This window comes from Schistocerca americana, chromosome 1 (genome assembly GCF_021461395.2).
Source record: "Schistocerca americana isolate TAMUIC-IGC-003095 chromosome 1, iqSchAmer2.1, whole genome shotgun sequence".
NCBI lineage: Eukaryota > Metazoa > Arthropoda > Insecta > Orthoptera > Acrididae > Schistocerca > Schistocerca americana.
In genome coordinates, this window is record NC_060119.1 from 1,059,688,678 (window position 1) to 1,059,715,858 (window position 27,181).

Consider the following 27,181-nt stretch of genomic DNA (forward strand, 5'->3'; position numbering starts at 1 on the left):
TTTCACTGTGACAATATCTACCATTGGTAGCTTAGATGAACAAAGTTTATGTTGTGCCATTATATCATCTCCCAGAACCTCTGAGAATATTGTGGGTTTCAGAGCCAAGCAGATTCAGAACATACTTGCATTTTGTTGTCAAAGTCAGATGTGTTAGCAGTATTACTATGACCTCAGACAGAAGTCACTATTGAGTTAAATTTAAGAGTGTTTCTTGTCAATTGGAATTAGTGTCAATTATATAAGCTTCCAGAACTAAGCCGTATGGCAATTTTTTTTTCATTAGTCTTATTACTACTATACACCAAATTAATCGGAGGACATCGGGTCACAACAAGATAGTGCTTTTTTCAATCAGAGTAGGGTACTATTATTTGATGGTGTACAACCCCCTTACTGAATTTGTTGGGTTAACACAAAGCTTAACCACACCAGACCAGTTGGATCACAGCATAAGAATGACTGGAAATCAGCTAAGGGCACAGAGGTTGTAATAGGTAGATGAAATGCGAATAGACTGTGTGTATACAGAACCAGAAGATAGGTATCCGTTATCACTTGATCATACACCCCTGTTATTACTCTGCTTACAGCTGCAGACATTTCATTCCAAAATAGGTTGCCGGCCCTTTTTTGTATATTCCTCTCATCCATTCTAAATTTATGCACTAATTATTCATGGCCTTGCAGCTTGAGACGTTTCAAAGTAGTGCAGTTCTACATCAGTGCACCAAGTGATATGGGTAATGAAGTTTGGAGGAGCAGTTCAAAGAAATAGATAGTGTTTTGCAAAAAAGTTATAAGATGAATGTGAACGAAAGTAAAACAAGGGTAATGGAATGTAGCCGAAATAAATCAGGTGATGTCAAGGGGAATTAGATTAGAAAATGAGATACTAAAAGTATTACATGAGTTTTGTTGTTTAACCAGCAAAATAACTTGATGAAAGATGAAGAAGGCAGTACAAAATGCAAACTGGCATAGCAAGGAAAGCACATCTGAAAAAGAGAACCTGTTAACATTGAAAATAAATTAAACAGATAGAAAGTATTTTGTTAGGGTTTGTACGGTAGTGAAAGATGGATGATACACAATTTATATAAGAAGAGAATATAAACTTTTAAAATGTGGTTCTATTGAAGAATGCTGAAGATTCTATGGGTAGATCCAGTAACTAATGAGGGGTAGCAAGCCAAACTGAGGAAAAAATAAATTTCTGGCATGGTCTGGATAAACAACGTCGAGATACTGGGACAGCGTTGTTAGAGAGGCCATCGAAATTCGCACCAATGACGACCTCATAAACCGTGATTGTGGCTATAATCTTAGCAAGGCTTGGGAACCAGCGATCGGGTTAATCAAGAGTAAATCGAGCAGACGTATAGTTGTGACGACCACGGCGGACAGAGCCATCACACCGACGTCATCTCAGACGCCGTCGCAATCTGTTCCACCGCGCGACCGTGGCCCTGGGCGCGGACGGCGGAGGGAGCGCGCCGCGGGCGGAGGGTATTTAAATCGGCCGCCGCCGCGACCGAACCCAGTTCCCCCTGAGCAGCCATAGCGTACGGATCTCCGTGCCGGCACATTCACAGGAGCTCAGTCCGTCAGTTCACCTGATGATGGCGACATGTTTGATCGCCGAAATATTGTGCCCGTTGGACACTATAGACCGGCAGCATACCCGTGGATATTTTGATTATCAAATACGCCGGGAGAAACTCAAGAATCACATCATACACCTTTACGGGGAGGAGATGTATCGCAGCATGAAGAAATTTGAAAAGTTGCGCCACCGTAGATGTCGTTTGCTAAGTACTCTTGCCTTTCTAAAGAGATGTCGTTCCGAGAATGTTGTTCCAAATTTTGCTAAGGTTATGCATCATATCGATTCTGCAGCAGCTAAGAGAATCAAGAAACGAGCCAGCCTCGCATTGGTACGTGAGAGAGTGCAATTCACCCGCCGGAGCCTTGAGTTTATCTCACAGGAATTACTCAAACTACATTTGCAACTGGCGAGTAAGTTCACTTCTTGTTCCTGGGATTGGATTGATGGTGTCACCTGGGTGTCAGCTGATTCCGCCCATAAGAAGGCTACGGGACGTCAAACAGCTAAGTTCTCACGTCTCCTTGACAAACCATCCCTGCAGGTTCCGTGCAAGACTGTCATCAATTTGAGTGGCATGGTGTTGAGTGATGATGCGGTCTCGGTTTTGCAGAAAGGTCTCAACTTCGCTCCCACCCCCAAGTTCACTCCGGTCGCAGAAATTGTTAGTGCTGTTGAACAGGTTGCAGCTCAACTTCCGCCAGAATCAGCCGAGGAAATACGTCGTGAAACTTGTCGTGCGTTGACGAAATCCAAGCCGATGAAGTCAAATATCAGCAGTAAAGAGAGGGCGGCCATTCGTGATCTGAGGGAGCGCTCTGAAATTGTTGTCTTACCGGCTGACATAGGCAATGCTACAGTTGTTGTCTCCCATAAGGACTACACTGATAAGATGCAGAGCCTGCTAAATGACGATTCCTACCGGAAGATCAGCGTTGACCCTACAAAGAAGGTGGAGAACAAGACGAGGGCGCTTCTCAAGGACGCAGATTTACCGGAGGGTGACGCTAAGAAATTGTTACCCCAAGGTCCGGTACCGCCTAGACTATATGGACTCCCGAAGGTTCACAAAGAGGGGGTACCATTACGCCCCATTGTCAGCAACATCAGGGCACCTACATATTTGTTGGCCAAATACCTGACGGGAATATTAAGTCCTTATGTGGGTAAATGCCCTCATCACATCCGTAATTCCGTGGGTTTTGTTAAACGCCTTGATAGCTTCAGGTTGGATGAGTCAGATATCATGGTGAGTTTTGACGTCGTTTCCTTGTTTACGAGGGTACCCCTGCGAGAGTCACTAGAATTGATTAGTCAGAAGTTTGACGAGAAGACCACTGAACTTTTTAGGCATGTCTTGACTTCCACGTATTTTCTTTTTAATGGAGAATACTACGAACAAACGGAGGGAGTCGCCATGGGTAGCCCACTCTCACCGGTGGTAGCGAATTTGTACATGGAGAACTTCGAGGAGGAAGGCCTGTCGTCGTCCGTATGGAAACCTACTTGCTTTTTCCGTTACGTTGACGATACGTTCGTCATCTGGCCACATGGTATGGATAAACTCCTTGTCTTCCTTACACATCTAAACTCCATACACCCCAACATCAAATTCACTATGGAGACTGAAACGGAGGGTAAATTACCTTTCCTTGACGTCTTGGTCAAGAGAAGGGCTGACGGCACCCTAGGTCATGGGGTGTATCGGAAGGCTATGCACACTGATCTGTATTTGCATGCAGACAGCTGCCACCACCCTTCACAGAGGAATGGGGTACTTAAAACTCTAGTACATAGGGCGCGCACTATCTCTGACGCAGAGAGTCTACCCCAGGAATTGGAACATCTGAGAACTGTATTTCGAAAAAATGGGTACTCAGAGTGGCAGATTCAACGTGCTCTCCGCCCAACCACTGCAGCACAACCTGTTGAGATGGATGAAGTCACGAGGGAGGAGGTAGGCACTGCATTTATTCCATACACAGGCGCACTCTCGGGAAAAATCGCCCGCATTCTGAAGAAACACCGGGTCGGAACTGTGTTTTGTCCTCCAAATAAAACTCGGGCACTGGTGGGGAGCGCCAAAGATGACCTCGGTTTGAGGAAGGCCGGCGTGTACCAGATTCCGTGTCAATGTGGCAAGTCGTATATTGGTCAGACGATGCGTACCGTCGAGGATCGATGCCGTGAACACCAGAGGCACACTCGACTGATGTATCCGAGCAAGTCGGCGGTCGCTGAACATTGTTTGTCGGAAAATCACGCCATGGAGTATGACCGCACGAAGATTCTGGTACAGACGTCGAGATACTGGGACAGCGTTGTTAGAGAGGCCATCGAAATTCGCACCAATGACGACCTCATAAACCGTGACTGTGGCTATAATCTTAGCAAGGCTTGGGAACCAGCGATCGGGTTAATCAAGAGTAAATCGAGCAGACGTATAGTTGTGACGACCACGGCGGACAGAGCCATCACACCGACGTCATCTCAGACGCCGTCACAATCTGTTCCACCGCGCGACCGTGGCCCTGGGTATTTAAATCGGCCGCCGCCGCGACCGAACCCAGTTCCCTCTGAGCAGCCATAGCGTACGGATCTCCGTGCCGGCACGTTCACAGGAGCTCAGTCCGTCAGTTCACCTGATGATGGCGACATGTTTGATCGCCGAAATATTGTGCCCGTTGGACACTATAGACCGGCAGCATACCCGTGGATATTTTGATTTTATGATGGACATTATTTCTGCTGGGGTAGTGAGGGTCAAATTCATATTATGGAAGTTACTTGAAATGTCTGGTCTGAGGTATTCCACAGCAGCATCTACAGAACAAGACAAACTCATCTTTTAAGTAACAGCTATAAAATGTTTGTTGAAAAGTTCTGCAACACTATACACATCTATCACCAATGTATCATTTGCTCATAATGCTATTTGTCCCTCTTCATGTCTGATTCTACCAGTCTCCTCCTTCACTATATCCCATATTGTCTTTATTTTGTTATCTGATATGACTATCTTTTCCTTGTAATATATTTGCTTTGATGTTAGTATTACAGTCTTTAATATTTTGCAGTATTTCTTGTAATGTGCTATAGCATTAACATCAGAACTGTCTCGGATTGACAGATACAGTTTTCTTTTTGTTTTACAAGATACCCCTATTCCTTGAGTAATCCATGGCTTCTTTGTAGACTTTGCTCTAACCTTGGTTAGTTTTGGGGGAAAACAGTGTTCAAGTAAGGTAATCACTTTATTAGCAAAAGTGTTATGCTTTTCATTCATGCCAGGAGCAGTCTAAACAACAGTCCAGTGAATGTCTCTGAGGAGTGTCCTAAAATAATAAATTTTTGGCTTATTGATAACCCTCTTGAGCTCGGATTTAACAGATTTTATATCCTGTTCAGTATTAACATTTAACAGAAGGAACTGTAATTATGGTTTGAGCGGTCATTGACTATTGGTTGTGTAATGTAACTTTTCTACAATGATATTATCAATGGCTGTTTGTGAGCAATTTGCTACCCTAGTGGGGAACTTTAGAGTGTGAATTAAGTTGAATGATAGTGTTACTAACTCAAATAAGTTCTTATTGGGAGTGTCTTTAAGGAAATCTACATTGAATCACCAGCAAACACTATTTCTTTGTTTTTGGCTTTTAAATGGGCCATTACAGCTTCAAGGTGGTTCATGAACAAATTAAAGTTACCTGCAGGTGCTTGATATACACTTAATATTATGAAGGATTTTTGTGAAATTCTACTTCTGTTGCACATGCTTCCATATGCTGTTCTAAGCAAAATTTATGAATGTCTATGTTCTTAAATTTATGACAGTTCCTGATGAATGTGGCAACTCCTCCTTTCTCCATTTCTACTCTACAAAAGTGAGATGCTAACCTAAATCGTGTAAGACTTGTATACCAGTTCTATACCAGTGGTCACATGATGTCCTGGAGGTCCTGAACATAATAACATTGTCTCACTCCTATAAAATGAATTTGGATGGATTTTGGTTAAAAGCTTGGGGAGTTTTAGGTCATACTACAATAGTTCTCCTAAACTCTGCAAACAATATACACCAGTGTTCTATTCATCAAGACAAGAGAACCAACACAGAAAGACCAGTCGTGTGTGAACCGCGAAATTAATGTTGCAAACGAGTGTATCACTGAAATATGCACTAACTTTAAGAATGTCGATACTGTAGACATAAACAGATTGGAGCGACAGTTCCATACAGTCCATGGACTTCATGTAAATACGCCAGGAAAGAAATTACTAGCCTAAAAAATATTTATTCGCATTTTGAAGAAGAGTGAAGAAAAAAGTATAAGTGACAAACAAACGGAGATTAAGAAGTGCTTTAGACGCGTTCCAAGCTGTGCCATTGGCCAAATGCAAATTACCAAGTGGTTTAAACCAATTAGGCAAGAAACAATCAATCAAGTCGTCAGCCAAATGAAAATTACGAAATGGTTTAAACCGAAGAGGACAGATGTGGATGAAGCAAAACTTATACAAGCTCCAGAAGTTAACTCACCTGCTGATTGCCACCAGCAAACAGAAGCCACACACAAAAAAGATTCAGAACTTTTTTTAGGGTAAGTGCTGTATTAGAAATGCCATTAGATAAAGAATAAGAAACCGTTTCAACTAAAGTTACTAAGTACCCAGATTTTGCTATACTACACCATAACGTTCAGTCACTCACAAATAAAATTTCCATGTTGGAAGCACTACTCCAGTATGCACTAAACATAGATATAGTTTGCATTACTGAACATTGCCTACGAAATGACGAAGTAAAATTAACCTCAATCTCAGGATATAGATTAGCAAGTCATTTTAGCCGAGAGTTTTCCAAACATGGTGGCTCTGCTATCTTTGTGAAAGAACAAATAAAGTTCTGTGATGTCAGTAAAAGTTATATTGACTCAATTGAAAAAGACTTTGAACTTTCCATTACCAAACTGCCAGAGCTTAATTTCATAGTTATTAACATCTATAGAGCACCAAGTGGAAACCTGTCAGTCTTCAAGAATAAACTAGAGGTTCTGCTGAACAGGATCAGTACACTAAATATGAAGATAGTGCTTTGTGGGGATTTCAATATTGATTTTTCAAAAGACAGCAGCAGCAGAGATTCTTTGATAAATATGACCAACACATTCAATATGATCCCCACAATACACTGTCCAACAAGATTAACAGAATGCACAAATTCCATTATTGACCAAATATTCATCTCAGAAACAACTTACAGATTCACAAGCAGAGTACTGAGCATTGGTTATAGTGACCATGAGGCACAGCTGCTGTGTATAGAAATGCCAACAAGTAGTAGCAGTTCTGGAAAAGTAGTTGAAAAAAGATCCTTTTCTGAAGATAACATTAGAATTTTTAATCTCTTACTGGCAAAGGAAAACTGGGAAAGCATCGCCACTCAGAACAATGTTGATAGCATGTACATGAGTTTTCAGAGCATCTTTCTTCACTACTTTAATGTAGCATTTCCAAAAGTAATAAAAACAGTAAAACCTAACAATAATAAGCAATGGGTAACTAAAGGCAGAAAAATTTCCAGTGAGAGAAACAGATTTCTGCAGTACTCTTGTAAGAAATATAGAGTAACCCAATAATTTGCAGATTATTCAAAAGCCTACAAAAGAATCTATGGTAGAGTAGTCGAAGAGGCAAAAATTATGTGGAATAACAATTTGATAAGAAACTCATCTAACAAAATGAGATCCACATGGAGAGTTATAAAGAAAGAAACTTGTAGCTCAGTGCCAAAGAAAAAGAATGTATCATTAACACTAGAAGGCTCAAAAGTCACAGACCCAAATTCAGTTGTGGAAAAATTCAATGAATACTTCACCTCACTAGCTGAAGACCTCATTCAAGTACACTGTCAAGGACCAGTCCCAAGTTTCTCCAGCAAGTCAGTGATCTCAACTGCTTCTATGTATGTGTATGAAACAAACCCCAATGAAATTATAAGTAAAATTAAATAATTAAGCAATAAAATGTCAAGTAGTCTTCATGAAGTACCTGATTTAATATTAAAAGCATGTGCTCACCACATAGCAAACCCCTTGGCAAAAATTTTCAACCTCTCTTTAAAAACTGGTGTATTCCCAGATATTTTTAAAATAGCAAAAGTTTCACCACTGCTAAAAAAAGGTTCTCCTGAAAAAATATCAAACTACCGACCTGTGTCACAGTTAAGTTCCTTCTCAAAAATTCTAGAAAAACTCTTCTATGACAGGCTTTTAAGTTTCATAAATAAATATGCACCTCTTACAGTACAACATCATGGTTTTAGAAAGTCTAAATCTACATAGACAGCAATTTTCGAATTCTTAGACTGCATTTTAAAATCCCTTGATCAACATAAATTAGCTGAAGGTATTTTTCTAGGTCTATCAAAAGCCTTCGATGTCCTGGACCACAACATTCTGCTCGAAAAATTAGAAAGACGAGGAGTAAGAGGTGTAGCACATAGCTGGTTGTGTTCATACCTAAAAAACTGCAGGCAGAAAGTATCACTTCAGTATGAATTCAACAAAATGAATAAAACAAGAAACAACTCCTTTCTTTCTAGGGAATTACCAATAAAATATGGTGTACCACAGAGCTCAATCTTAGGTCCACTACTCTTCTTGATTTATGTGGACGACTTAGTTGAATATATGAGTCCCACAAAAACTATCCTGTTTGCCGATGACATCAGCATATTGCTCACTGGATCCAGTCCAGAAACTTTGCGGTCCACAGCAGAAAGTTCTATGAAAAGACTTTCTGCGCGGTTCACAAAAAAAAAAAAAAAAAAAAAAAAAAAAAACCCTCATTATAAATACTGAAAAAACTGTGTGTGTCAATTTTCAATTAATTCCTCCAACTAATCAAATGTCTATTCAAGCCCAATTAAAAATGATCCTCTATAAAATGTAAGTGTCACAAAATTCTTGGGTCTTTGGGTTCAGCAAGACTTAAAATGGGACACACATATAAATAACTTGTGTAGAAAACTATCATCTGTGTGCTATGGCCTAAGAATTTTAAAGGCTACAACAAGCAAAACAACAGTACTGCAGGCATACTATGCACAGTTCCACTCACTAATCAGATATGGGATCATTCTCTGGGGATAGTCAGCTCACAGTGTAAAGGTTTTTAGAATGCAAAAAAGAGCTGTAAGAATAATTTGTGACCTTAAAAAGATGGAGTCCTGTAAATCCCATTTTACTGAGCTTGGTGTCCTAAATGTTCCAAGTTTATTCATTTATGAAACTATCTTGTTCACTAGGGACTACCTCCTGAAAACAGGCAAACTGCTACAGAACAAAAGTGTACACAACTATAGTACCAGAAGGGAATCAAATATACATCAAAAATATCACAGAACAACCACCTATCAGAGGAGCATAATTAATATTGGTGTAATACTACACAATAAGATACCAGAGAAAATAAAAAATACTGCTCATCCAATATTTAAAGCTAAACTAAAGGCATTTCTAATAAAGCACTGTTTCTATTCTGTCAGAGAATTTCTGAATAAGCAACAAAATTAATTGCAGTAGGTACCTAATTTTAATTGCTAATACTATGTATTATTGTAACTTATCTTTGACCTGTCCAATATCAATTGTACAATTTGTGCTATATGATAAAACTGGACCAATAAAAAATCAAATCAAATCAAACCTACCATAATGGGAACATAAAGAAAATATTGGGCAATGGGGGAACTGAACTCAGGTTCAATGGGTGACCTATATCTGCATTTATACTCTACAGACCAACAGGAAGTGCATGACAGAGGGTATGACCCATTGTACCAGTTATTAGGGTTTCTTTCCATTCCTTTCACATGTGAAGAGCAGGGAGAATGGTCGTTTCAATGCCTCTGTGTGTGCAGTAATTATTCTAACCTTATCCTCACGGTCACTATGTGAGCAACATGTAGGGAGTTGTAGCATATTCCTAGAGTCATCATTTAAAGTCAGTTCTTAAAACTTTGTTAATAGACTTTCTTGAAATAGTTTATGCCTCTCTTCAAGAGTTGTCCAGTTCAGTTCCTTTAGTATCTCTGTGACACTCTCCTATGGATCAGATAACATGAATGGCAAGAGTCTCCTGAGGCACGCCTGAAGTTACTTCTACATCTGACAATGACTCTCCATCCAAGATAACATGCTGGATCCTCCTAACAACAAGTCCTCAATCCAGTCACAAATTTCACTTGATTGTACTATTGACCGTAAGTGTATGTGTGGTACTGAGTCAAATGCTTTTCAGAAATCAAGAAATGCTGGATCTATCTGACTGCCTTGATCCAGAGCTTTTGGTATATATGTGATGACAGGCACTTTGATGTGAACAATTTTCACAATGCCACTAACATGTCCTTCATACCACATCTGCTGCTGCCGGTCAAATCACTACATCTTCACAATCAATTTCAGTATCCTATACTTTTTGTGTGCAATGTTTAACTGATATTAATTTCCAATGTTCCGTTCAAGTATGTCTCACTGGTATGATAATGTGTTGCTGCTATAACACAACATGGGTATTAAAGTGGTGAAAGTATTGCTACAAATTGTTATGTGGCTGTAGACACTGAGAATGCCTGATGTGGGACTTAGCCATTTTCTGTGCAAACAGTCTTGTTTTCTCAACTGTAAACATGTATGGTGTCCTCCTACAACAATTTACCATTGGGACACCTTCTATCAAATATATTTTGCTTGCTGGTCCTCTTGCTGTAAAATCATTGTTTCAAAACTGATTTCCACCACTTCTGTCCACATTAAATCAATAGCTGCTGACCTTTCCATGCCAAAACAGCTCCTTCTCTACAGTCTGAGTACCATGGATATCACTTGTACAATGAAAAGAAGTCCTTAACTAAATATTTCAGAGCTGTTTATTCATAGGAAGTATCTGTTCTACAAACATCTTTCATTCTATATCTTCCCATTTTCCACAATATTCTTATGATACTATTTGTGAGTCACAATGATGATAACAACTATGTGATGGTAGGCATTTTATCTAATAACTCCAGTGCCACCACTGTGCAACATCATTGGTAGATACAGTTACTACTTGTCCCTCTCAAGAAAGTAGCCACAGGTCACAAAGGATATTCAGTTACAATACATGTTCCTGTGCACAACACAATTAATTGATGGCCACATATGGATCCATCCAATAACATCAACTTCTTCAAAGTCCACAGTCAGTAGCTGTCACTCCTATACATCCTTCAGTCCCATAGCTTTTGCCACATGCTCTACTACTCAAGTTTTACTTCCGCCCCCATTCCAATCTTTTGTTCTAGTTCTTTTGTATTTCTCTTCATTTCTCTTTGGATATCTCTTCTTGATTTTAGATCTTTTTAATTTTTCCTGTCCTCAAGTTGCTTATTAGTGTATGTTGTATTATCTTCAACAGAATTTTCTGGAGACTGAGAAACTACTCTGTAGTAATCCACATGGATTCTGCAAGACCAATTGTGTGAATCTTGGCCTGCTCTAGGTACTGGAACACAGAGTGATGTTGTATTTTCTCTGGAGAGCCTTCAATAAAGTTCCATACTGCCATCCAGTAAAGAAAATGTAAACTTGTGGTGCATTCTGAAAGGCAGATATGCAACTGCATGGGAGACTTCCTAATATCAGAAGCAAAAGTAGCATCCAATGTACATCCAGGAAGTGTGATGGGATGATTACTATTCACAATATACAAACAACCCTGACAGACAAAATTATCAACTCATTGAGGCTCTTCTCAGGTGACACATCGGTATATAGAGAAGCATGATCATGAGGGAACTGTTGTGCATTGCAGAAAGTCACAGATAATAAGCACTTGATGAAAAGAGTGGCAGCTGATCCTCAACAAAAATAAATATTTTAATATGGGTAAATAGATGAAAAGTTCTAACTGTGTTAGACTATAAAATTGGTAATTAGATTTTGTAGTCTGTCAAAACTGTTATGTGTCTCTAGCACCTGCCTGGAGCTATTTAAAGTTAAATGACCATATAGATGAATCCATCTAAAAGAGCAGGTACCAGAATGAAATGTATTGAAGGAATCCTAAGAAACTGTATTTCACATTTTAAGGATGTCACTTTTAGAACTGCCATTTGGCACATTCTTGAGTAAAATGCAAAGGCCCCAGCTTTGAGTCCCAGTCTGGCACACAGTTCTGATCTACCAGGAAGTTTCTTGAGTAATGTTCATTGGTCTGGGACTCTAATGAAATTGTATTAATGAAACAGGCAGAGAAGACTCAAAGGAGAAATCCTCCCTTCATAACACTTTCATGCCCTTAGAGATAGGTCATAAATTTTTTTTTTCTTCTTTGTTCTCAAGGGTTAAATCAGTTTTACATAAATTTTTGGCAAACAGACTTCCACCATTTTCAGGCTACTGTTGAGGAATTATGAGGTAGTCCATGGGGCTGTCCTTTCAAATGTTTATCAATACCATCATCCCCCAGCTGGTTGGTACTGTGCTGGGGAAATTCAGTCTTGCTCTGAAGATGAAGTTTTTATTTATTTAAATTATTTACACATGAAGTTCCTTAGGACCAAATTGAGGAGCAAATCTCCAAGGTCATGGGATGTGTCAGTATGTGAAATTACAACATAAAAGTAATAACAGATAAAAATAAATGTTTATGAACCCAAAAAAAGTCAGTCCATAAGTTTAAGTAAATGCAATCAACAATACAACAAGAATCAGCTTAATTTTTCAAGGAACTCCTCAACAGAATAGAAGGAGTGACACATGAGGAAACTCTTCAGTTTCGATTTGAGAGTGCATGGATTTCTAAGATTTTTGAATTCGAGTAGCAGCTTATTGAAAATGGATGCAGCAGTATACTGCACATCTTTCTGCACAAGACTTAAGTAAGTCCGATCCAAATGCAGGTTAGATTTCTGCCAAGTATTAACTGAGTGAAAGCTGCTTATTCTTGGGAATAAGCTAATATTGTTAATGAGAAATGACAGTAAGGAATATATGTATATATTGAGAGTCCAATGCCAAAATACCCAGACTCATGAACAGGAGTCAACAAGAGGTTTGTGAACTTACACCACTTACTGCCCAAACCGCCTGTTTCTGCGAAAAAATATCCTTTTAGAATAGGAAGTGTTAACCCAAAATATAATACCATATGACATAAGTGAATGAAAATAAGCAAAGTAGACTAATTTTCAAGTCGAACAATCACTTATTTCAGATACTGTTCAAATAGTAAAAATGGCAGCATTAAATCTTTGAACAAGATCCTGAACATGGGCTTTCCACGACAGCTTACTATCCCTGGGGCACCCCCCCCCCCCCCTCCCCACTTGACTGTACCCCACTCAGACCCTACATCACAGCCAGTCTCAAAATTGTGAATAATAACCTCGGTTGCTAAAGTAAGAGCTGAACCAATTGTGAGCTGCTCCCCGTATTCCGTAATTCTGGGGCAATGTTTTGTGATCAACACAATCAAATGTCTTAGTTAAATCAAAAAATATGCCTTCTGTTGAAACCATCTGGTATCTCACAGAGAATAGAGAATATAGCATTTTCAGTTGTTAAATGACTTCTAAAGCCGAATTGTATATGTCATAATAAAATTGTGTGATATAAAATGATCAATTATCCTTACATACACAGCCTTTTCAATAACTTTATCAAACACTGATGGCATAGAAATAGGTCTAAAATTATTTACATTATCCATTTCTCCCTTTTTATGAAGCAGCTTTACTACAGAGTACTTTAATCGTTCAGGAAACTGACCATTGCTAAAGGAAAAATTTCAAATATGGCTAAATACAGGGGTAACATGTGCAGGGCAGTACTTTAATATTCTGTTAGGCACTTCATCATAACCATGAGAGTTCTTAGTCTTCAGTGATTTAACTATTGACTCAATCTCCCTCTTGTCCGTATCACAGAGGAGTATTTCAGACATCAATCTCGGAAAGGCATTTGCAAGATTCCCTGTAGACACTAAATTTTTATTTAATTCACCAGCAATGTTCAGAAAATGATTGTCAAATGCTGTACATTGATCTGATTTATCAGTAACAGAAATATTTTTACTGTGAACTGACTTTATATTATCGACCTTGTGCTGCTAACCAGACACTTCCTTCACAACTGACCATTTGGTTGTAATTTTATCCTGTGAATTAGCTATTCTATTTGCATACCAAATAGTCTTTGTCTCCCTAACAACATTTTAAGCACCTTACAATACTGTTTGTAATGGGCTTCTGTAGCTTGATTGTGACTAGTTCTAACATTTTGATAAAATTCCCGCTTTGTTCTACATGACATCCTTAACCCACTAGTCAGCCACCTGGGCTGCGTAGTACTGCTAGTACCCCCGTTTAGAATGTTCTAATGGAGAGCAACTCTCAAAGAGCATGAGAAATGTGTTAAGGAAAGTATTATATTTACCATCTATGTCATCAGCACTATAAACACCCTGCCACTCTTGTTCCTTGACAAGGTTTAAAAAACTCTCTATTGCTGTTGGATTAACTTTCCTACATAGTTTGTAATTAAATGCGACATTTGTTTGAGTACTAAAGCCTTTTAGTGTTAAAATTTGTGCATCATGGTCTGAAAGGCCATTCACCCTTTTACTAACAGAATGCCCATCTAGTATTGAAGAATGAATAAAAATATTGTATATGACTGTGCTACTGTTCCCCTGCACCCTAGTAGGAGAAAACACTGTCTGCATCATTCATATGAATTTATGAGATCTACCAACATCCTTTTTCTTGCACCATCATATACAAAATTTATATTGAAGTCACCACATATGGCTAATTTCTGGTACTTCCTAGAAAGTGAATCAAGAACCCTCTCTAGCTTGAGCAGAAATGCTCTGAAGTCAGAGTTAGGGGACCTATAAACAGCAACAATTGGAAGTTTAGTTTCACTAAATTCAACTGCCCCTGCACAACATTCAAATATGATCTGTTTGATTATTTATTTGTCATTAACTGAACCATGTAGTTAATTTATCTTGTAATTGATCTATTAGGTAATTTCTTGTTGTTATTTACATTTGCACAAATATGCATTGCATCCATCCAGGCTTATTATATTGTAGTTAATAACATTTGTCATGTTGAATTTTATATTATTATTATTATTGTTGTTATTATTATTATTATTATTATTATTATTATGTAAACACTGATGACACCAATTGCATGTAAATATGCTCAACGGTGGAATAAAACATTTGTATTTGTTCAGTGCAGTGCTGTGATACGTCTATGGACTCAAATGGAATACTGTTTTTACGTACATAGCCACTCCACCATCCTTGAAAAATGGTCAGCTAATCTGTATCCTGGTACAGGAAGCCTCTGAATTGTCAAATTATTTAAGTGGTGCTCTGATATACCATTACTTTCAGAGTCAACATCTATAAGCAGTTCACTAATTTTATCTGTAATACCTCTTATATTTTGATGAAATATGCTAATTCCTTCTCTACTTGGAAACATTACATCCTCTGAAGGTGAGCCTTTAGTTAGAGGGACTTCCTTCAAGAAGGTATACGTGTTAGCTAACATCAATCTAAAAAAGGTTCAGCAGTAACACCAACTACTGCAGGAATTTTTCCATGAGTGACCCCACCACCACCACCACCACCACTACCACCCACTACACTGTCACCTATAAGCTTTGCCATCCTCCCCTTCCCATACCTATTGAGGTGCAGACCATGCCTAGTGAATCCTGATATAATGGTAGAACCAACTGGCACTACTGAGATGTGACCCATGCCTTCTGCCATCAGTGCCCTCTCCAGCCCCATGTTAACACACCTAACAGCCACATTAAGATGAGGCCAATCATGACGCTAAAACAGTTGCATGAAATGCACATTAGTGCCACCAGTTTGAGTAGTTACCTTTACCAGATCACCACCTACATCATATTCCCCCTCCCTATCAAGGCTGTTCCCTGCTCCACCCATTATCACTACCTGATCCTCCTTCGTAAAATTCCCACATAACTCCCCTATGCTGTCAGTCACTTGAGCCAACCCTGCACTAAGCTTCACAATGCTAATGAACTGGTACTCACTCCCCAAAACTTCCTGCAACTGCTGGCCCACTCCTCTACCATGTGAACTACCTGGCAGCAGAACGTTCTTCTTTCTGTTAGACTTTGCAGCTAACCTAGGCCTCGTAACTGCTGAGGACTGCTGCATGTTCCCTACATCTACAGTTGCACGAGGCTCCTCTCCACTCAACTCTGACAGTTGGTCAAATCTATTGCATATACACAAAGTGTAACTGTCTGAATACCTCCTCTTCCTAGCTGCCTTCTTGCCAACTGCCAGTTCCCATTCCCCACCACCCTTCACCCTCCTCAACCTATCTAGCTCCTCCTTTGCACATTGTAACTGCACCTGAAGTGCACAGATCTTACGTTCCTGCTCCTCTATCAACTTATTACTACTACAGATTCCTTATTCCCAGGAGAGGATCTCACTAGAATGCCCACTTGCTTCCCCATTACATTCCCCTCAATGAAAATACTTTGAACAAATCCCACACCATAACCTACTACTCACAAACCTACAGCAGAGCCCACACTTCTCACTCATGGTAAAATTTTACAGTTACTGAAGAAAACTGTACATCTATGATACCAAAGTTGAGTTGCACCAGTAGAACTATTTACAGAACTAACAATAGCGATCTTAAAATCCTCTGTCTACTAAGAAAGTAATTACTTGTATTAATACTACTAAACCATAGCTAATACCAATACCAACAAAACTTCACAAATTATTAGCTAAAACTAAAAATTCAAATGGCCACTGGAACACTCAATGAAGTTAAAACACTGAATGAAAATTTTACTGAAATATTTCACTAGAAACAATAAGAAATGTCAGCTGAAAACTAAAGCATGAAATTTACTAAATGACTTCAGTGCACAGAAAACTCCAAAAAACACAGTGAGCGAATGTTTCCAAAAGTTTATTAAATCATTATTTCACCACAAACAGCACAAAATACTGCTGAAAACTATTAAATTTAATATCTGTATAACAGTGCACAAATAAGTTTGTCAGTACTTAGCTTTGTAACCACTACAGCTGCACTGCCCGCCGCAAAATGTAATTTCTGCTGTAATGTCCCTGAGTTTACGTCCCACTTCATAACACATTGACAGTATTGCAAGTGCAGGATCACAAGCCTTGCTAAAACAGAATCCACTGTCATTGGCAGGTTCTTCTAAAGATGGACTTCCACTGCTTCTTTAAACACACAATCCCTAGCAGAAGAGGACCATGATCTTACCTTTTTCTTAGACTGTTGCACAGCCAATTTTTAAGCAGTGCTCAGCAACAGCCGACTTGGTGGGTTGGTGGGGTTCTGTGTGATGTTTAACCACGTGGTATCTGTCACAAACTGTTCATCATGTTTGTAGCATTGCTTGCTTATGAAATATCTCCTTCTGGTCCTGCATTCATGTTCATGTTGGCTGCCACAAGGGACACTATATCTGGTAGTTGTTATAACCGTTTGTTTTGGCTAGTAAGCTCTCTGTCAGACATGGCGCTTGCTCTGTGGACTAGTGAATGAAGTACTCCTTCACACTGTGAGTTATGATGGAAAATGGATGCCTCTAAATACAAGTACAAATGTGTAGCTTTTCTGTACATATTGAGTCTCGAGAGCACCATCACCTTTTTCCCTCTTAGGACAACTAGGAATGGGCATCTGTTGTTCCATCTCCATTGTAATATGTATGCTGAGATAGAATGAATTTAGATGTTGCAGAAACTTATTCAGAATTTACTGCCCATGTGGCAACAATGCAAAGATGTCATTGTCACAGTGCAGGAACACAGTAGTGTTCGAATGACCTATTCCAAAATCTTTTCTTAGAATTCTTCCATGTATTAATTTGCTACCACAAATGATGGGTGCATGCTGTCCATCTGATCATACTAGCTGCCATTGAACAAAAATTAGTTTGAGGAGAGCATGAATGGTATAGTCTTGTCACTACAGTTACAAACATCCCAGTGTCAAGTTTTATGGACTCATCCAGGAAACACCAGATGATTTCAGATAGATTATATAATGTAAAACAAAGATTTCAAAAACAGATTTTAAAATGTAAGCATTTCCAGTGGCAGATGCAAACTATGACCATAATTTATTGGTTACATACTGCAGATTAAAACTGAAGAAACTTTAGGAAGGTAATCAAAGAGACAGGATCTGGATAAATTGAAAGACCACTGGTTGTTGTTGATTTCAGAGGGACGACTAGGCAACAATTAACTGAAACAGGAAACAATATGTGGGAAATTCCATGTGCATAATTAGTGTAATAACTTGGTACAGCTATAAAGAAATTAAACCAGTTTAGTGACATAAATATCAGACACCAAAAAATACAATTGATTCTAAGACAGATACTACAAACAGACTGAACTAACAACTTAAAACAAAGATATCAAAACACACATTTTGTTCCCTAGTCTCTGATTTCAGATACAACATCAACCTTGGCTTTTAGTTGTCCTAAAGAGCCCTCCCCCCCCCCCCCCCCCTCCTCCCCACACCACCTCCTCCAGTGCACAGTAGTATGTCAGGTGAACGTGATGGTACCATTTTTTGCATAGGTGCTCAGTCTGGTAGGGCAGGGTCTGTAGCACCCAGCTATTGCAAGAGCAGAGGCATAATTGGGGCTGTATGAAAGGGATGACAACTGTACATTGTTCCCTCTCACTGGGGGAGAAAAGCTGAGTTGAAATCAAATAAGCCATGTACAAGTGGTAGATGTGAGACCCTGTCACAAAAAAGTTAGTCCTTCATCTCTCTCTTGACTCTGTGACACCCATGTGAGCTTCAGTGGTTGAATAGAAACTGTTGAGGGATTGGCATTCAGTAATATTGAGAAAGTGTGAATTCCATGCAGTAGCACTTTATGGGGGCCAGAATACAGCTGTTGTAGGGATGCCCAGATAGTGTCATCACGAAGCATGATGTGCCCGTGGTCCTTCAGGGTGTTGTGTACAAATACTCTCTGTACACTATGCATCTGTGGAGCTTGTAACACTGTCAGCTAGAAGTGAAGACAGAACCAGAAAATCAGCATGCAGAACCAAGCATTGATTGTACAAAATTTCCACCAACGATGACTACAAATCTTCTTTCTAGGCAGTATGTACACACAGCATTACCCACCACAGGGCTTCTGTCTACTGCGTGGAATGGTGTACAAGAGCAATCTTAAGAGTGTGGTGCCAACATTTGATGAGACCTTACTTTGAGGGTGGGCCTTAGTTTGAAACTGTTAGACACTGCACAATTCAGATAACTCTGCAAATAGGTTGGACTGAAACAGTCACCTCCAGTCAGTGATCATCGGTGTGAGGCAGCTGAAAAGTGCAATCCACATCTGCAGGAGGGCATAAGCAGTCATTTTGACTGTCATGTGTACAAATGAAACTCTTTCACCCAGCATGTCATTTTATTTATAGCTGATGGTGGAAACCACTTTATTCTGGCAGTGGTCTTACTAGATCCAGGTGGATGTGCTGTAGATTTCCTTTTGGAACTTAACATTTTGTGTGTTGTGAGAAGGTATGGCAGCCAACCCTGATGTGCTGGAAGTCAGTGCAAGTATTGATCTAATTCCTGCAGTTAGTTTTAATGTTGGGCCACATGAAAAGCTCCATGACTAACTTGGTTGTAGGGCAGACAGCAGGGCAAAACAAGTTGTGTAGGTTGTCAAAAATAGCTCTGCAGAACTTTAATGCGACCACTCTGCTATGTTAAGTATTGCATCATAGGTGCAAGTCTGTGCCAGGAATCAGTACTGAATACACTGTAAACCCAACATTGCTGTTCATCAAGAGTGCTGTCATCTGTTGATCCTTCTCTTGTTCCTTCACTATTTTGCAAAAGTCTCTTGTGCCAATCAGCATCTTAATTTGAGACAGAAAGTTGGCAACCACATTATCAGCACTGTTAATGTGGCAAATGTCCATAAGTAATTTCCCAGCATAATACAGATGGTGGAATTGGTGAGGACTGCAATTCTTACTGGGGTTGCATATCACCTGTACCATGGTTGACAATCAGCGAATATAGTTTGCAGACCCCCCCTCAGTATCCTTACAGAAATGTTTAATGGGTCTGCACAGAGTCAAAAGCTCTGCCCACATTTGTGTGACTCGACAGAGTAACTGTTGGTATATATCTACTGTTTGTTGCTGGGTTGCACTGATTGTGGTTTTTCTGGTGTCCGCCATTATGGACAATTACAATGAAGATGAAGGGTGGCCCAAAGTAACTGTGGTGTGAAGGCAGTTTGTGACAGTGTCAAATGCATGTTGCATCTTCAAGGTCCATTGCAGAGGCTGCTTACCCCAAGTATTTTTACCTGCTAAGGCACTGCTTAGAGCTTTGCATCCTGTAAAATGTGATACCTGTAAAAGTTTATCATTCCAAGAAATCTCCAAAGTTCGTGTTGTTGAGTGTGGTGTTTATGTGATGAGCTCTGAGTGTTGTTGCATCAGCGAGTAGCCCAGAAAGGTGACCTCCTGCTTGCATAGCTGGTGTTTGTCCTAGTTTACTACTATTCCAAATTTCTGCGGCTCGCTGAAGACCAGGCACAAATGTTATTCATCCTGTTCCAGCAAAGAGGAGAAAATCAGTATATGTCTAAGTATGGGAGTATGGGAAGCAGAACAAAAGATGACAGAGGGCCCTATCGACAAAACACTGCCAAATTTTGATGGCACTCTTTATGCAAATGACATGTACAGGATTTCATATAGTCCAAAAGAAGTAATGATTACGGTTTTGGAAATGTCCTCTGGTACCATTGGGAACTGTAGGTGTACTTTTTCACAGTCAATAACACTAAATATGGAAGCACCAGCCAACAAGTGGACAAAGTCTTAAATTTAGAGGCTGGATATCTGTTGGGTACCATTCAGACATTCAGTGGCCAGGGATGGGGGAGGCCCATGCATTGTGTGATGGTTGCACGATATCAGAATGTAACAGTTCTTCAATGGTTGCTTTAGTGACATGCAACTATGCTGGTGCCAGGTGCTGAGCTTTACAAAAGACAGGGAGTTCTGGGGAAATGTTTATTCCATGGATGTTATTGTCCCTAATGTCAGGTTGCATAGGAAAATGGGAAATACCAGACAAAGCGCTTGTAACACTGGGAGGAAGCGATGAGTTGCAGATGTCACTTTCACTGACCTGCTACTGCTCCATAGCCCCCTCTTGAAGCCCATGGTTGGGGTGAGTAGGGATGGTCACTGCCAATACCAGCTTGCCAGTACATTTGTGAATGTTTCAAACTGAATATTTACATAACAGTTTTACATCCACTGTGGCCCTTGTGGCTACAGCATCCAACACCAATGAGGTTTGAGTTAGTCTCTTTTCTAGGTAAATAAATTATTTACCTTTCCTAGAGGAGCCACTAAATTTGTTTGTCATACTGCTCAGTTTCACCACAACTTGCAGGATTGTGTTGAATTAAGGGTTTGAAGGTGGAGGGTGTCCAGTGTTACAAATCATGTTAATCCTTAACAGTGATAGCTGATCCTTGACCTTAGCTAGCACATACTTTTGTCCCTCCAAGTTTTGTGTAAAACCAATTTTTCATTCACTAAACTTTAATGTTCAATCTTGATGTATGTATACATCTGTTCCACCGTAGTCAGTTGTTTCTTTAATGAGTAGTATGAGCTCTGAAGCTCTTTTGTTGATGAGGAATCTGTTGATGTCAGAGGTGTAGGAACAAATGGTCTGCTGATAATCCCAGTATGGAATAACCACTAATGCTTGGCAAAGTATTCCATCTGTTAAATCAAGGCACAGATGGAAGTGACGTAGAAAATTGTTGCCTCCACAGAGGTTCATTGTCTTCTGCCACAGTGAATGTCAATGTAAATAGAGTGCTCAGACCTACATTGATGTGCTTTTGGTAGTACCATAATGCCTGATAGGTGTGTCATTCACCTTCCAGAGCTGTGGAAGGGGACCTGAGGTATGAGACAGAGCCCTCATCTCTGGAATTGTGCTTACTTCAGAGCTTGAGTCAGTGAGATATACTGATCTGTATTTGTGTCAAGAATGTATAGTCTGCAACTGTCCTTGGAAAAGTGAGGCAAACTGGTTTGGCTCACATGCTGAAGACATAGCCGTTTTTGCATCTCAATGTGACTCATGATGCCCACTGGAGGTTGTGATCGGCATTTGGGTGCAAGCATGATGTAATGTACATGCCAGTGTCCGCTACAAAATGTGAATGAAACCAACACCAGCAAGTCATCTGTCAGATATTGTTGGAACTTTGTGTGACGTGAACCAGGGGTTGGTCTGGCATGTGCATCTGATTGCAAGACACGCTTGGAGATAGCTGTTGCTTACATCTGCTGGCCATGTCATATTCCTCCAGACATGTTTGTCTCACTTTGGCTGATAGTCACTGTGAACAGGTGCACAATGACTGCCACTACTGTAGGTCACTGTTGGCTTCTATGTAGTAATGATGTTAATGAAAAATGAAAAACTCTGGTTGGCAATTTGTTTGTTCTCGCATGTCTCACCCTCATTTGAAATCAAAGAAACTGGGATTTGAAGATGTAACTTCCTTGTCCACATCAACCCCAATGTGGCGTCAGGCAGAAGAGTAGTGTCCACCAATTACTGCACATGTCACCAGAATTGGGAAGGTTCTGCCATTTAGCTTTTGTGTATGAGTCATTTGATGAACTTGTTGCTCTTGTGATTTGGACAACTGCTACAGTGATTTGGACAACCATTGCAGTAAGGCTGCCCTTGCTGTTTCAAACTTGTGAGTAACTGAATGTGATTGGATTATGTCACTGATGATAAACACATAGTCACCAATATCATACAACACATCATGTACAGCATTGTTGGTAGTCATAATAGTCTCTGTGATGGCAGACAAAGTCTGTGGATGTTCAGTTTAAATAACAGCAGTTTAGGTAATGCATGCTGTGGGTAGGAACGTCACTGAAATTGTGTCCATACAACACTAGGTTATGTCATCCAGGTAGGTGGGGAAGTGTTGTCATACAGATCATCATTGTTCATGTGCAGCATGAGAGATAAACCATAATTTCTCTTGTGTGACATGGCCAGCCGGGCTCCACATTGGGGGAAGAAACAAGTTCATTTACTCAATTTCCAGCACAGAAGCACAGTGGAATGTATATGGGACAAAGTCTTGGTGGCAAAATTTCACATGACAGTCTGGCTCAGGCACATAACACAGTTTTGAACCAAAATAGTTCAATCTGTCTCATTGATGAAGACTGTAAGATCAAAGGTTTGTGCCATACTAACTCAAAATAGCAGACAAGATGCCTTTGTGTAGGTCAATGGCCATAATTATTCAAAAATATATAAAATTTTTCAGTCTTTCTAGCAATTTATTAATTCTGATCCTGATTATGCATTTTAGCTACCCACCATCACCGGATCTGTCATGAGACAAAAAATGAAAACACAAGGTATACAATTCTTTGCACATATTTAAAAAAAATTTCATACGACAAGAAAAATATCCATGGGGTCCACATTATTTCAATAGATCACAAAAGGAGAAGTGCTCATAATTAACAGGTTAGAAATATAGTAATGTACATGAGTAGTAATACATACATGGACAGACCTTCTCCCTCTTTATCTTACACAGAAAACATGAGTATTACCCAGATATCCACTTTCTGAAACCCTGTGCCACAAGTTAATAGTCATGCACCAAAACTGGTTGAGATTGCAACAAATCGTGGAGTTGTGATGCAACAAATGATAGCTGTACTCCGAACTGGGGTTTGTCTTCCCCCACCTCTCCTTCACCCCCTCCCCGCCCCATCGCTATGCACACCACGGACTGAAGCCAGTTGACTGGGTAGCTTCGCTTTGGGCAGTCAACAGTTAGTTAATGGTGAAAGTTTTGGGCATTGTGAATCAACTGAATTTTAACTTTGCATATGTGTGTTTGATTAGTCACGTTTGTAAAAACTATGAAATTGACATGTCAGAAATCTCTTTTGGAGTTCAATCATTAGGGAGGATTTCCTTGAATTTATCTACATAGAAGATGTTTCAGATCAAGCACTGGCAACAATGATTACAGCACATCTCATATCTCATAACTTGAATATGAATAAATTTATCAGGCAAGGCTTTGATGGTGCTGCAGTGATGAGTGGCTGGTTTCTAGACTTGAGAACAACAATTGCAGAACAATATCCAAGAGTGCATTTCATACACTGTGTGGCACATGTTCTTAATTTAGTTCTGGTGCATTCATGTGAGATACCTATGACACAGAACAGTATCGGAACTATAAAAAGTGTAGGAAACTTTTTTCTACAATCTCCACTTCGGGACAATTTTTGAAGAAAACTGTGAAACAAATTAACTCTTATCATTCAACTCTTATCATCCTTTGTGAGACATGGTGAACCAAAAAGCATGTGGCTGTCAAAAGATTTGCAGAAATGCTTTCTGTGGTACTCGCAACACTCAAGATGCTGCTAGTAAGGATGTTGCCACTCAAACATACCAAGCGCTGACACCTTAGAAAGTAGCCAGTTTATTCTGGCACTAGTTATGCTAAGAAAAGTTTTTTTGTGTACAGTGAACCTAAACAAAGCAATGCAGATGGTCAATGTAGACTTGACCAACACTTGCAGCTATATGAAAACAATAAAAAAAATCTACTTTGCAAAATATTCAGAATGAAAGTCAATTCCCACTCCTTTTCAGGCAGACAAAAAAGATGAGTTCAAGTGACACAGTCATTCCGAGAATGACTGGAAGATAAAACCAGCGCAGCAATGTACCATGGAAAACTGCTGGAATATATTACCGCCAAAATGTATTTTATCCTTTTATTGAACATATGATTACCTATGTCGATGCTTGTTTTAAACCATATGAAGAAACAATCAAAGGGATTCAGATGCTTCTTCCTGAAGAAACCAGTAATGACTCCAGGACAAAAGAAAGTCTTAAAAAGACAACAGAAATATTTCTGGGTAAATGCAGGCACAGAATTTCTGAGTGAATATGGGATATAACACAATCACTCAAAAACTGAGCAAAACCCTGCCACTGCAATAGAATCTATTGATCAGTGCAATGAACAGTTTTTCCCTTTGATAAAAAGGCTTCCCATCATTTCAGCCACACTCCCAATGTCTAATGCGACCCCAGAAAGATGTTTCTTCATTCTAAGGAGGCTAAAAACTTACATTAGAAATAAAATGGGAGATGACAGACTTAACTGGCCCTGTTCTAATGAGTGTTCATTATGATCTGGCAATGCAACTAGAGTCAAAAGAAATTATACATAACTTGGCAATAAGACATAAATGCTAAAGATAATACTTTAAACTAAAGTCATTTTTGTTATTTATTAAATTATAGTAACTTATGACCTTAAGTTCCAGCCAAATGCCAAAGTGTCTCAAACTTGAATGTAAACAAAGGATACTGTCCTAATATTGTAATATTTGATTATACAATACAGTTAATCATATAATTTAATAACACATCAATACTTACAATTTTACATTTGTTTCTTTTGTCATCCATTAGTACCTTACAAAATGCATTACATATTTTTTATTTGAAGGTGCCCAGATTAACTAGTGCTTACCTGCAGCTTTACTTGCATGTGGCATGGATTTGTGCTTATAGGATTTTAAATTTCCAAATGATTGATTTTATCAGGGGGATAAACAACAGTGTCTTTTTATGGTGCAAATGAAGTTGTGGGTAAAATCTAATTGTCCTTCCTAAAGTGCAGTGATGGTCACTCCCTTTTAAAAGCTATAGGTACATTGGTAAATACATACCAAATACATTAAAACATTAATACAATGTCTGTAACCAAATAGTATATATTCATAGTATGAAGTGTAGGTGCATATTCGTGGTGACATAATTACCATAAAGAAAGCAAATTATTCAATCACCATCAGTTTGCACTGAAGGCACAATAACAGTGCACTCCATTTGATGGATGACATAAGTGTGAACACGAATAAAATGTAAATATATTAGAAGTAGACTTCCCATTTTTGTTAATATGTTAAGGAAACCTTAAAATGACAAATCCAAATGGTTTAATACATGTGCTTCTATTTGCATTTCTCTCGTATGAGATTTTGACAAACTTGATGTGACATAAGAGTTGTACAAAATATGACACCTTATAGTGAAGTATTGCTGCACCAAATGCAAGGCTACAGACCAAAATAAGAGAAACCATGGAGTTGAGCAATGGAAAAAAAGTCAACAACTTAATGTAATGGCAAAATTGTAGGCCAAATGACTCCAAGGGAACCAGTGTGCAATCCACATGGAGCCAATAAAAATAAGTTTGAGGTTAAGGAGATTGCGAGGGGATTATTTTTTAAGGCACTGAGCATCATAACAGATCATAGGACATGCCAATAAACTAATTTTTATTAAAATCCATCTGCTTGTTTATCACTCATTGTGGCTGCCTTTTCCTATGAAATTAAATCTCAAGTTCTTCCAGATTATTGATCAAGCAGCTGTTGGGTGACTTGTGTAAGATTTTAAGGCTTTCTGTGATAGGATATATTTTACAAATCTTGGAATTTAAATGGTTCCTCAAAGCACTCTTGTTGGACTCTGATGTTTGCTCGCTGTACCTTGTTGTGAAATTCCTACTGGTATGGCCAACCCAAACTTTATTGCAACCCTGCATTTGAGCATATACACTCCAGACCTTGAAAATTTGTATTCATTATTTTCTGTAGAACGATGTAATCTATTATGTAAATTTCCATTGGTACAAATGTAAGTCTGTTTGATTTACATACAAAAATATATATCTTTATAAGTGTGTTCAAAAGGCACCGAATAGGTATTTAAGAGAACAAATAAAACAGATGGCTTGTTCATCCCATGAAATGTAGCAATTTCATATAATATTTAATGATGTAATTGCCAAATTCATGTTTGAGAGATTTATAAAGGCTGTTAAAGTGAAAATTTTGTGCCATTCTTAAAATGTATGCAATAAAGACTAGTGCAACAAATCAAAATGTATCTTTCCTACCTTATAATGGTACTGACTCATACACAATGTAATTACCAATTACAAGTTACACTACATGGGTCAAAAATCTTCTAGGGCTGCTCTAGTTTGGGTTACTCTTTTTGTAACAAGATGTATGGAAGGGATATAAGGTTAAGTTTGCATGATGGAACTATTGCATATGGACAGAGGGAGGGTAGACTTTGTAACCCAGTGGGAAGAAAGAAAAAGAAAGAACAAGGAGCATAAGGATCTAAGAAAGACAGAAGATAGACTCCAAAGACACTTCCCACCCTTTCAACTCCCTTGCCTACTATCTTTTGGAGAGGGGGGGGCCAGGGGGGGGGGTTTCTATGCCTGAGAATACTGGTGTTAGATAATCCTACAGAACAGATACCACCAGCTT